The sequence below is a fragment of the Mustela putorius genome, unplaced genomic scaffold (assembly GCF_011764305.1).
Source record: "Mustela putorius furo isolate JIRA1106 unplaced genomic scaffold, ASM1176430v1.1 tig00000224_pilon_pilon_pilon, whole genome shotgun sequence".
NCBI classification, from domain to species: Eukaryota; Metazoa; Chordata; class Mammalia; order Carnivora; family Mustelidae; genus Mustela; species Mustela putorius.
In genome coordinates, this window is record NW_025421321.1 from 17,961,609 (window position 1) to 17,973,323 (window position 11,715).

The following is an 11,715-nucleotide window of genomic DNA, read 5'->3' on the forward strand; positions in this document are numbered from 1 at the left end:
CATGGTCAGAACTACGATTTCTGGCGGTGAGTGGCATATGTCAGGTTTTGCAGTGATCTTCTTAGAAAGGGGCAGGGAAACCTTTGCATGAGGGGAAGAATATTCATACTGGGAGCTTTAAACAAACACAAATTATTGCCATTGCACAATATTGCTATTATTTGCAAAATGCACTTCAATTATTTATTCCCCAAGTCTTTGTCCCTCTTGAGCTTTACAAAAGTGCTGTTGCCCCAACTTCTCTATTTCCTGCAATGCTCCCATCTCTACAAGTTCCTGTAGGCAGGAAGGATAGCCCAGCCATGGACCTTTGGAGCTGGATTCCACCTGACTGGTCAGTCCTGACAGAAACCCTGAGAAGTGTCATTCCAGGAGTTGGCACTGGAAGCCTCCAGATGCAGCTGAAGGACACTGCCAGACCTCTCAGTGTCTTTCTTTACCCAGACTCTCAGAGCAGGGACAGTGTTGTGCTGCAGTGTTCTGTGCCTCTGGACCAGCTCCTTGCCCAGTTGGCAGAGGGCCTGCCTTGTCCTCCAGCTTGTTATTCTAGCTTGATTAGCAGCAAACCCCTGGCATCAATCTCAACTCTGAATGATCTAATCAATTTATATAATAGGAAAATGATGAGTTCCCTGCACATAGGCATGGAGTGCTTTAGGGGACCAGCCCCATGATGAATGCCACTTTTGCCCACTGAATCAATATTTAAGTCACTGATTTCCAGCTGGCTATCTTCAAAGCCTTTACTTTGGCCCTGAATTGCTGCAGGAGCCTCCTAGGGATGAAGGCTTGCTATCTCAGATGCCTCCCTTTTTAGCCCCATCCAGCTTGCATCTGCCAGTCATTGCTGTGATCATGCCATTTGATCTGATCATGTGACTAATGTCCCTAGATCACAGTCTTCCATGGCTTACCCCAGCTGTAAAAACTTAGTCTTTAAACCCTCGGGGCTGCCATTAAAAGCCCTTGCTGATGTGATTCCCAGAAAATCATTCCAGCCTCACCTTCTGCTATGCCCTGCTTATCCATACTCAGCCCAATCATCAGGCCTTTGCTTGGCCCCTGCTGGAGTGCTATCTTCTTTCTCATCCTCTCCAGCTCTTCATATATACAGCTCAACTCAGGTTAGAACTTTTTTCCAGAAGACTTTTCCTTTGTAGGGTATTTTGATCCAATCACTTTGATGCCATCATTTCAATCCTAAGGATCATTTGATTCTGCTGTGTCCTTGAGAACTTCAGATAAAACACCTGAGCAGGTACAGGTCTTTACTTTTTCTGTGTCTCTCTTTTTTATAAGAGAAAATGGCAGGAACATTAACTAGGAAAATTAGGGAATGTCAACCCAACTGGCAATTCTACCCCCATGCATATACCCAAATTAATGGGAAGATATATCCACACAAAAGCTTGTCCATGAATGTTCATAGCAGCATTTATCAATAATAGCCAAAAAGTGGAAATAACCCATCAAATTCACAAGTCTCCATCAACTTATGAATGATAAATACAATCGGGTATATCTATACAATGACATATTCAACAATAAAAAGAAATAGAGTACTAACACATGCTACAACATGAATGAATCTTGAAATATTACACTAAGTAAAGAAGCCAGTCACTAAAAGATGACCTATTGTATGATTTTATCTGTAAGAAATGTGCAGAATTGGAAAATCCACATAGATATAAGTAATTTAGTGGTTGCTTAGGGCTAAGGAATTGAGAAATGGGAGTGACTGCTAATGGGTATGGAAGTTTCTTTGAGGATGATAAAAATACTCTAAAATTGTGGCAATGATTACACAGTTCTGCAAATATACTAAAAACCACCAAATTATATATTTTAAATGAATGAATTATATGATATAGGAATTATATCTCAAGAAAGCTATTAAAAATACAAATACAATTAGTTGATCAATTGTTTTATTGAAAAAACGGAAACAAAAAAATTGATCCCAAGGACAATGATTTCTTTAAAATAAAAAATGGGAAAAATTGGGGAAAGTTTAGCTGTGGTAAAGAGAAAATTGATTATGAAATTAACTTGAATAAAATAATTTTGATCCAGAAAATACTTTCTCTTAAAAATTAATCTCTCTTGGTAAAATTCTCATGAAAAAATCTGCATTCCAAGTAGCAAATTCAGAATCTCCTGGGTGCCTCCAAAACTCTTTGATCTTTCTGATCTCAGAACTCCTCTATTATTTATTACTCGCAATTAGTTGTGTAACAAGATATAAATAAATTTAATGTATGTATATATAAAGTCTGGGTCTGGAGAAGCTGATCGTCTCTGTCATGTCAAGGGTCACTTGAGTTCTATAATGGCAGAAACCCTCCTCGCTCGTTCTCCCGGAATTAGGAAAAAGGAAGATCTTTTATGTTTTATGTGATCTGGCAAACATTTCCTCACACCATGTTTTACAGAGCTGGTGGCTGAGGAGGGCAAAACCAATTCCACCCAGGACCCTCTGGGATGGAAAGAAAAGATGTCTGGTTTGACTTCCCTGAATCTGAGGTGAAAGAGCCATGCTGGGGAAAGGTATAGAGGGCAGTGTCTAACCACAGCCCAGGATCTGGGAAAAAGTCCCTTTGAAATGAAATTATTCTGAGGATGAGGAGTCAGAATGAAGGCTAGGCTCAGACAACTGTCTAAATGCTTTGGTAGCAGAGGGTGTAACTGATGCCAGATTTCCCCTAGGCACATCTCCCTCATACTCTGTAGGATCTGAGGACCAGAGTTGGTTGAGCCTGGACTTATGACCTGAGAGGAGAGTATCCTTGGTGCTCAAGGTAGCTCCTCACGGTGAAGTGCGTCTAAGCAGTGATAGATAAGCAATGCTGCAGATGGTACAGAGGTGCTTACAATAACAGGATTGATCATGTTCCTTTTCTTCCCACTTGGCATTTGGGGGAGGGGTTCCTTTTGGACTGAATAAGCCTCTATTCTTACTGTTCCTTTGTCTAGATTTTCTATCCATTATTTAAGGTGGGTATTTAGAGGTACCTGGGTGGCTCAATCAGTTAAGAGTCTGCCTTCAGCTCACGTCATGATCTCAGGGGGGGGTCTCTGCTCAGCAGGGAGTCTGCTTCTTCTCCCTCTGTGCTCCCCACTCATGTTCTCTCTCTTTCTCTCTCTCTCTCAAATAAATAAAAAAGTGAGTATGTAAGTCTTCAGCTATTATCATAAAACTCAATTTCCCCTTCAAATCTGTCAGTGTTTGCTTTGTTTTGGGGCTCTGTTACTTGGTCCATATATGTTTATTATAGCTTCTTGATGGATTTACCTTTTTTTCAATATGTAATATCCTCTTTTGGTCTGTCATAACAATTTTTTTAAAAATATTTTTTTATTTATTTACGTGACAGACAGAGATCACAAGTAGGCAGAGAGGCAGGCAGAGAGAGAGGAGGAAGCTGGCTTCCCGCTGAGCAGAGAGCCTGATGCGGGGCTCGATCGCAGGATCCTGAGATCATGACCCGAGCTGAAGGCAGAGGCTTTAACCTACTGAGCCACCCACGTGCCCCTGTCATAACAATTTTTAATTTAAAGTCCATTTTGGGATGCCTGGGTGTCTCAATGCATTAAACATCTGCCTTTGGCTCAGACCTTGATCCCAGGGTTCTGATATTGAGTCCCACATCAGGCTCCTTGCTCAGCAGGGAGTCTGCTTCTCCCTCAGCCTGCTGCTCCCTCTCTGATAAATAAACACATAAAATCTTTTTTAAAAATTAAAGCTTTTTATCTGAAGAAGACATCCAAGTGGCCAACAGATGCATGAAAAATGCTCCACATCATTTGGCATCAGGGAAATACAAATCAGAACTACAATGAGATACCACCTCATACCAGTCAGAATGGCTAAAATTAACCAGTCAGGAAATGACAGATGTTGGCGAGGATGCGGAGAAAGGGGAACCCTCCTACACTGTTGGTGGGACTGCAAGCTGGTGCAGCCACTCTGGAAAACAGTATGAAGGTTCTTCAAATAGTTTAAAATAGAGCTACCCTACTACCTAGCAATTGCACTACTGTGTTTACCCCAAAGATACAAATGTAGTGATATGAAGGGGCACCTGCACCCCAGTATTTATAACAGCAATCTTCACAGTAGCCAAACTACGGAAAGAGCCCAGCAGTCCATTGATAGATGAATGGATAAAGAAGATGTGGTATGTGTCTATACAGACACACAGACACACACACAATGGAATATTATACAGCCATCAAAAGTGAAATCTTGCCATTTGCAATGATGTGATTGGAACTAGAGGGCATTATGCTAAACAAAATAAGTCAGTCAGAGAAAGACAATTATCATATGATCTCCTTGATATGTGGAATTAAAGAAACAAAACAGAGGATCCTAGGGGAAGAGAGGAAAAAATAAAACAAGATAAAACCAGAGAGGGAGACAAACCATAAGAGACTCTTAATCATAGGAAACAAACTGAGGGTTGCTGGAGGCAGGTGAGGGGGTGGGAGGAGTGGAGGAATGGGGTAAGTTGATGATGGACATTAAGGAGGGCATGGGATTTAATGAGAAATAAGTATTATATAAGACTGATGAGTCACAGGCCTGTACCTCTGAAACCAATAATACATTTTATGTTAATTAATTGAATGTAAATAAAAAATGTTTTTTTAAAAAATGAAGTCTGTTTTATATGACATTTAGCCACTCCAACTCTCTTTTTGTTACTATTTATTTATTTTTTAATTTTTTTAAAGATTTTTTCTTTTATTTATTTATTTATTTATTTATTTATCTGACAGTAGGCAGAGAGGCAGGCAGAGAGAGAGGAGGAAGCAGGCTCCCTGCAGCGCAGAGAGCCCGATGTGGGGCTCGATCCCAGGACCCTGGGATCATGACCTGAGCCGAAGGCAGAGGCTTAACCCACTGAGCTACCCAGGTGCCCCTGTTACTATTTAAATAGAATGTCTTTTTCCACCCACTTAATTTCATTTAAAAAAACTTTTTTTTTTTTTTAAATTTTTGAGAGAAAGAGTGTACACTATTGGGCGAAGGAGCAGATGGAGAGGGAGAGAAATCCTCAAGCAGACTCCCCACTGAGAGCAGAGCCTGATGTGGGATTCAGTCCCAGGACTCTGAGATCAGGACCCGAGCTAAAACCAAGGGTCAGATGCTTAATCTACTAAACCACTCAGGTGTCCCATCACCCATTTATTTTCAATCCATTTCTGTCTTTGGATCTTAAGTGAGTCTCTTGTAGATAATATATAGTTTGTACATGAGATTTCTAGTTGAGCTTGTTAAGAATGTTTATGATTGTTCTGCTGCTTCCTGATATATTCCCAAATAATCAATGAATAGACATTTACTGAGAACCTGTCAAGTACAAAACTATGTGATGTAAGTGTGGAACCAATGAAGGGCTCGATCTCATGACACTGAGATCATGACCTGAGCCAAAATCCAGAGTTAGGTGCTTAACTGACTAAGCCAGCCAGGTGCTCCTGTCTTGTCATCTTTTTTTTTTTTTTTTTTTGAGATGTTATTTATTTATTTGACAGACAGAGATCACCAGTAGGCAGAGAGACTGGCAGAGAGAGAAAGAAGCAGGCTCCCCGTGGAGCAGAGAGCCTGATGTGGGGCTCAATCCCAGGACCCTGGGATCATGACTTGAGCTGAAGGCAGAGGCTTTAACCCACTGAGCCACCCAGGTGCCCCATCTTTTTTTTTTTTAAGGATTTTATTTATTTATTTGACAGAGCTCACAAATAGGCAGAGAGTCAGGCAGAAAGAGAGAGGTGGAAGCAGGCTCCCCGTGGAGCAGAGAGCCTGATGTGGGGCTCAATCCCAGGACCCTGAGATCATGACCTGAGCCGAAGGCAGAGGCTTTAACACACTGAGCCACCCAGGCACCCTTGTCCTGTCATCTTTATGTCAGCATGATGCTCAAGGATTAATGAAGCCACTGATGCCTATCTGGTTACAAGGAGCTTGGAAATGAAGCCCAGAATCCTAGAGTGAGGAGTTGGGAGTTGCCACCAGGCCACTAGGGACCACTCCTTGCCTCCTAATTCTCTTGTCCATCCAGAAGTCTGTGCGTTCCTTGTCTAAACGTCTCTGTGGGCCCTCTCTTTCCATTCCAAATCACTTCTTAATTTTTAAGTGTCTATTTCAACTTTTATTTAAAAATCTGGCCCAGATTTTTAAATTCTGTAGGTAAGACCCTATGTGTACTGATTTGTCCCAAGTGGATTTTGACATATTTTTAAAGACTGTATACATAGGCCAGTTTCAGACCACCATAGCTGGTGGATACCGCAGGTTCCCTGGCAGCTCATCTCTCCTCTCTTGGGCTCTGAGATGATGGACCAGAAGACACTCTGCTCCTTCTTCTCCCCAAGTCCTGCCAGGAAGCCACATGCCCACAGTCCCAAGCTGTCCCATCCTCAGACTGGCCTGGCAGGCAGTAGCTGAGGAGAGCAGGGATGAGGCGGCCAGCCGCTCCAAGAAGGCCCCGGCAGGGCAGGAGAACCCTAGCACATTGTCCTCCTCGCCGCTGAGCCCCGGGCAGTTGGTCCACGTCCAGAGGAACAAGGCTACCCTGCTCAGACTTGCCGCATGCAGCATACCCGTGGATTTCCCTGACAGTTGGAACATGTCACTGAGTGCAGAGTCAGGAAAACCATATTTCATAAAGCTAATGGGATTTGCTGCAGAGGAAAGAAAACATTGCATTGTTTATCTACCCGCATACCAAGTCTTTCTGTTGCCCCAGATGTGTTGTGTGCCCTAAAACAGATGAAGTTTGTCACCCTGGGACAGGATCCGTCTGGTGGATCCATCTAAGCCCATGAGCTCTGCTTTAGGGTTCGAAGACCTGTTCCACTGCCGCCAAGTTTAGAAAACATTTACAAAAAGCTAAGGACATAGATGGTTTTGTTCATCCTGTTCACAGAGATTTATCTGGGTGGGCCAAGCAAGGTGTTCTTTTACTCAACACTGTCCTCATAGTCCAAGCACATCAGGCTAGTTCTCATAAGGAGAGAGGAAGGGAGCAATTTACTGATGCAGTTGTGTCCTGACTAAGTCAGAACTCCATTGGCCCCTGTCTTCTTGCTCTGGGGCTCTTACTCTCAGAAGAAAGGCAGTGCCATTCTTAGGAAGCCCCACTATGTGCTACAGGCTGTGTAAGCCCACCCCCCTATCCCCTGACCCCCCACCCTGCTGTCGCTGTGGGCCTGGGGAGGGGACAGAGGGTTCTTCGGATGTAGACATTTCTCTCAAACAAATGCACTGCTGTAGAAGGCTGGTAAGGAGCCCATCAACTGGAAGGATTCGTGACCCTGAGCTGGAGGACTGTCTCTGAGCAGTTTTCTAGAAGCTGCTATCCAAGTATTTGCCAAGAGTAGCAGCTTGATCCAGACAGAAGCACGAAAGGTTCTACCCTGGGACCATATGGCTGTCTTTGCAACATGGCTTTGGCCTAAAACCTGAGGTCACAGTATATGGAAGAGAGTGGAGGTCAAATAGTCATGAGACTTTTCCCATCACCTTTATGGTAAAGGGGAAAGGGGACAGAAGCACCTCTTTGGAACAGCCGGCTGCTACTTGTTTTTACCTGGCAGGTTAGACTTGAGGTTGTAAGGTGTCAGGTGTGTTTATCTAGAAGGCCTCCCCTCCCTTTGTCCTGGCTGACATTCCAGTTATTGGCTTCCTGGGTCCTTGCCCCAGCCCTCGGACCCCTCCTTGAAGGACACAGGAGAACAATTTGCAAGTGCCTAGAAATTTAGGGATGAAAATTCCTGAGGACTGAACCTCTGTGTGAGCCTTCACAGACAGTCAGAGGGAAGTGAACTGGGGCTTGTTTTTACAGTTATCCTCTGGGTGTTTCTAGGAGTGAGCAGCGGAAGTTGAACTGGAAGAAAGAGAAAGGGGAATTTTTTAATTTTTTTTTTTTTAAGTGTGGAAATGCTTTCCTCTGAGGTGTATCCTGAGTTGGAGTTTTTAACACAGCACAGACTGCCAAAGGCTGTTTTTTATGGACTGAAATCACATGGGGATTTTTTTTTTCCCTGCAACACTGGTGAATTTCGCTGTTTTAAAAATACTTATGCATATATATATATATATATATATATATATATATATCCTTTGTTGGGGAGACAATTTTTGTTAGGTCTGTACCTTCATCCAAGATCCTATTAGAGGTACTGTTGATGTGTTAGCCAGGGAAAGAGTTAACCCTGAGTGAGTTTGGGAATAAAAGGTTGTTGGTTTCCAAAGGGAAAAAAAAAAAAACCAAAAAGACTGTATAAATACAGTGTAATTAATATAGAATAATTGAAAAGTTCAAGGGACCTGGGTGGCTCAGGGGATTAAACATCTATTTTTGGCTCATGTCATGGTCCAGGGTCCTGGGATCGAGTCCTGTATCAGATCAGGCTCCTTGCTCAGCGATGAGTCTGCTTCTACCTCTGCCTGCTGCTCCCCCTGCTTGCGCTCTTTCTCTAACAAATAAAAAATTAAAATCTTAAAAAAAGAAAGAAAAATTCAGTAAAGCAAAAAAGACAACAAAAACCACCTCAAATTCTATCCCATAGTGTTACTGTTGTTAATCATTTTTTCCTTCTTTTCTTTTTTTAAAGTAATCTGTGCACTCAATGTGGGGCTCAAACTCATGATCTGAGATCCAGAGTCACATGCTCTACCAACTGAACCAGCCAGGTGCCTCTGGTATTAATTATCTTAATGATTCCACTGCCCGGTTGACTGGCTCACTCTACCTAGCTATCTACACATATTTAATTTCACAAAGATGATGGGATATTTTACATTATAGGTTGTCTAAAATTTTTCCAATTAAATCTCCCCCCAATATATCAATTGAAACATTTGTTGAGCACCTACTATGTGCCAAGAACAACTGTCCCAGGTACCTGGGACATGGAGCTTATCTAACTTTCAAATCTGTATCTCTACTTATATCTATCTGTCTATTGAATGTCATTTATTGACATTGTGCCCTTCCAAATGAAGTTTCAGCTGAATTTCATATTGGCAGGTCTTCCTGAATTTTTTAGGTTCCCCCTCTTCCCTTCCTTTGTCTTTTTTCATTACTTTTTCCTTCTCCATTAAAATATCAGTAAATGTGTGGTTTGGCTTCTCAATGAGACTACTAGTTCCTATTCAAATCCATTCTTCACCTCTTTTTCACTAGTAATTTGTTTTAAATTAACATTTTCTTGGCACTGTGTTTCTAAATGCTTTAGAAAGGTTAATACTTTTAGTCCTCACAACAACCCTATAAAGTAGGTATTATTATCGTCCCCATTTTACAATTGATAAAATTGAGGCACAGAGGTTAGCTGCTTTGTGCAACATTACACAACTAGCAAATTGCAGAGCTGGAATTTGAACCCACGCAGCGGGGCTCCAGAGTCCATCCAACAAATAGAGTCCACGGGGCTTTGGGGTTAGTGGGGCAGGCAACAGCACAAACATGCAATTTTGAGTGAAACATTCATGATGGAGGATACAGCTCACCAAGGTAAATCTGTATTAATAGGATGTCACAAGAGGTGAATTTGTGATTGTAAAAGGCTTTCTGTTGTGTAATTTGCTTTCTTCCCCGCAGAGAGGGAACAGTCTGTAAGGACTGTTTCTATATGTTTGTGAATGGACCAGGTAGGTTGCTTAAAGGGTTAAGAGCCAGCAGGGAGCAGAGTGATGCTAAGTAGGCTGAGCAGAGCGGAGGCAGAGAGGTCAACCTTGTTTTCTAGCTCCTAGCCTCTCCATCCTACCAGGCATTCTCTAAAACTGTATTCCTCATTCACCTCCTGTCCTGTCCTCCAGGACACTGGATTCCTTCCACATTTCAAAAAGACTTGCAAATCATCTCCCTTGTCATCTCGAAAGAAGTGTCCTGTTTCTTAGGCAAGGAGCTAGAGAAAGATGGTTAATTAAATTTTCAAGTAAGTAGGCAGTGGCTTCCTTTCTTTGCTGCAATGGAGGTCAGCATTGGTTCTTTTAAAAGAGCTTTGTAGAGACTCAGCAGATTCTGCGTATAGGTCGGATGCTTGCCTGACTTGGGCCCGAACAAAGGGCCTGATTCCCACATTCTCCCTGCCTCTGTGCTGCTCCCATCTTCTTACTTATGGAGGAGCACAGTTCCTGCAGTCTTCCTTCATCCAGCCACAGGACCTGAGTGGGGACAGGGTGGAGTCCCTGAGGTGGGTCACTCCCTGCCCTGGGAGATGGAAACCTCCTGGAATGAATGCCTCATGTTGGATATATTCCTTGGTTGATCATCACCAAGTCTATAATGGGGACTCTAGTGGTTCTAACTGTGTACACAAGAGAGAGGGAGCAAGGGAGATCCGGGGTGGGTCACAGGTTGCAGAAGGAGGTCCAGGAGAGGACTTGAACCCTGTGTGAGAAAAATGGCAGCCCCGGGGAGAGAAAGAACAGGGGAAAAGGCACTCTTGTTTTCTCTCTCTTACTAGCTCTGTGCTCCTGGACCCAGATCCATTATTCATTACTGAAATAAAACTCCAGAGAGTCAGCTTGTTCCGGTAGAGCAAAGACTGTTCAGTGGTCAAAGAGGTGATTAGGAGAAATCTCACATACTCAATGGAGCTGTGAGGGCTGCTAACCATGTTTTCTAACCTGGAGTCAAGACACATGGTCTGATCCAAATATGATCCTGGGAATATGACTAAAAGGACTGTGCCAAAGAACTGAAGACCTGCAGTCAGGTCCACATACACAGAAATCATTCCCCTCATGCTGTGTCCAAAAGTGTCTCAGCAGGAGGAGATGGAGAGCAGGAAAGAGAAGGGCATGAGAAGTCACAGTCTTCATGGTCCTGGAGTGGATCCAGGACTCTTTCCCCTTCTCAATCCTCTGGTTTGGGTGGGGCAGTTCCTATGCATCTCACCCCCAGTCTGACCCCATCCCCACCATAGGGATGGCGAGACCCAGCCTAGCCAAGCAGTGCACTCCATTCATCTGCCATGGCATTGGCTCAGGCAAATGAGACTTAAACCTGGGACTTTTGACATGTCCTTGTTCAAGTGTTTGAACACTTGTTTTCAGTTCTTTTGGGTATGTGCCTGTGAGCGGAATTGTTGGGTCATACATGAATTCTTTGTCCACTTTTTTGGAGAAATTGCCAGATTCTTTTTCCATAGCAGCTGAACACAAATCCCCTTTTTATTGTTTGCTGTGACTCAGGGAGAGCTGAGATGCCAAGGCTGTGCCCTTTACTGTTCCCAGGGCCCTCAGGAGAATGGTCGTCACTAGTCTGGAATTATTCCTGGACTGGTGTGGTGACTCTGATGGTGCAGACTGATACCCAGGAGCAATCACAGTGGAGGAGCCACATCCCATTGCCCCTACGACCACTGAGAACCCATGTTCCAGAACAGCCTCTTTCTCTAGCTGTTGGGAGAGGCACTTCTGGATGTCCCTCAGTCTGTTTATTCATACTTTCCTCCTGGCGGCCTCCCCCAGAGCAGTGCTGAAAGGTAGCAGGTTAGTTTGGGCTGAATTTCAAGGAGGGCTGAGGCCACAGAATGGTCTGTCTCTCCACAGACCCAGGCCTTTGGGTCCATCTATCATAAGGTATGGGAACGACGGCCCTGGTGACCGTGGAGAGTGTCAAGCCAGGGCCACAACACTTGGGCTTTATCTGCTGCCTGCCCACTATGTGACCTTAAGTAAGTCCCTTCCTC

General features: G+C 43.6%; 1 pseudogene; it reads left to right on the forward strand.

The window, feature by feature from the left end:
• Window positions 1-6,343: 6,343 nt before the first annotated feature.
• Window positions 6,344-7,324, forward strand: LOC101672888 (annotated as a pseudogene).
• Window positions 7,325-11,715: the final 4,391 nt, after the last annotated feature.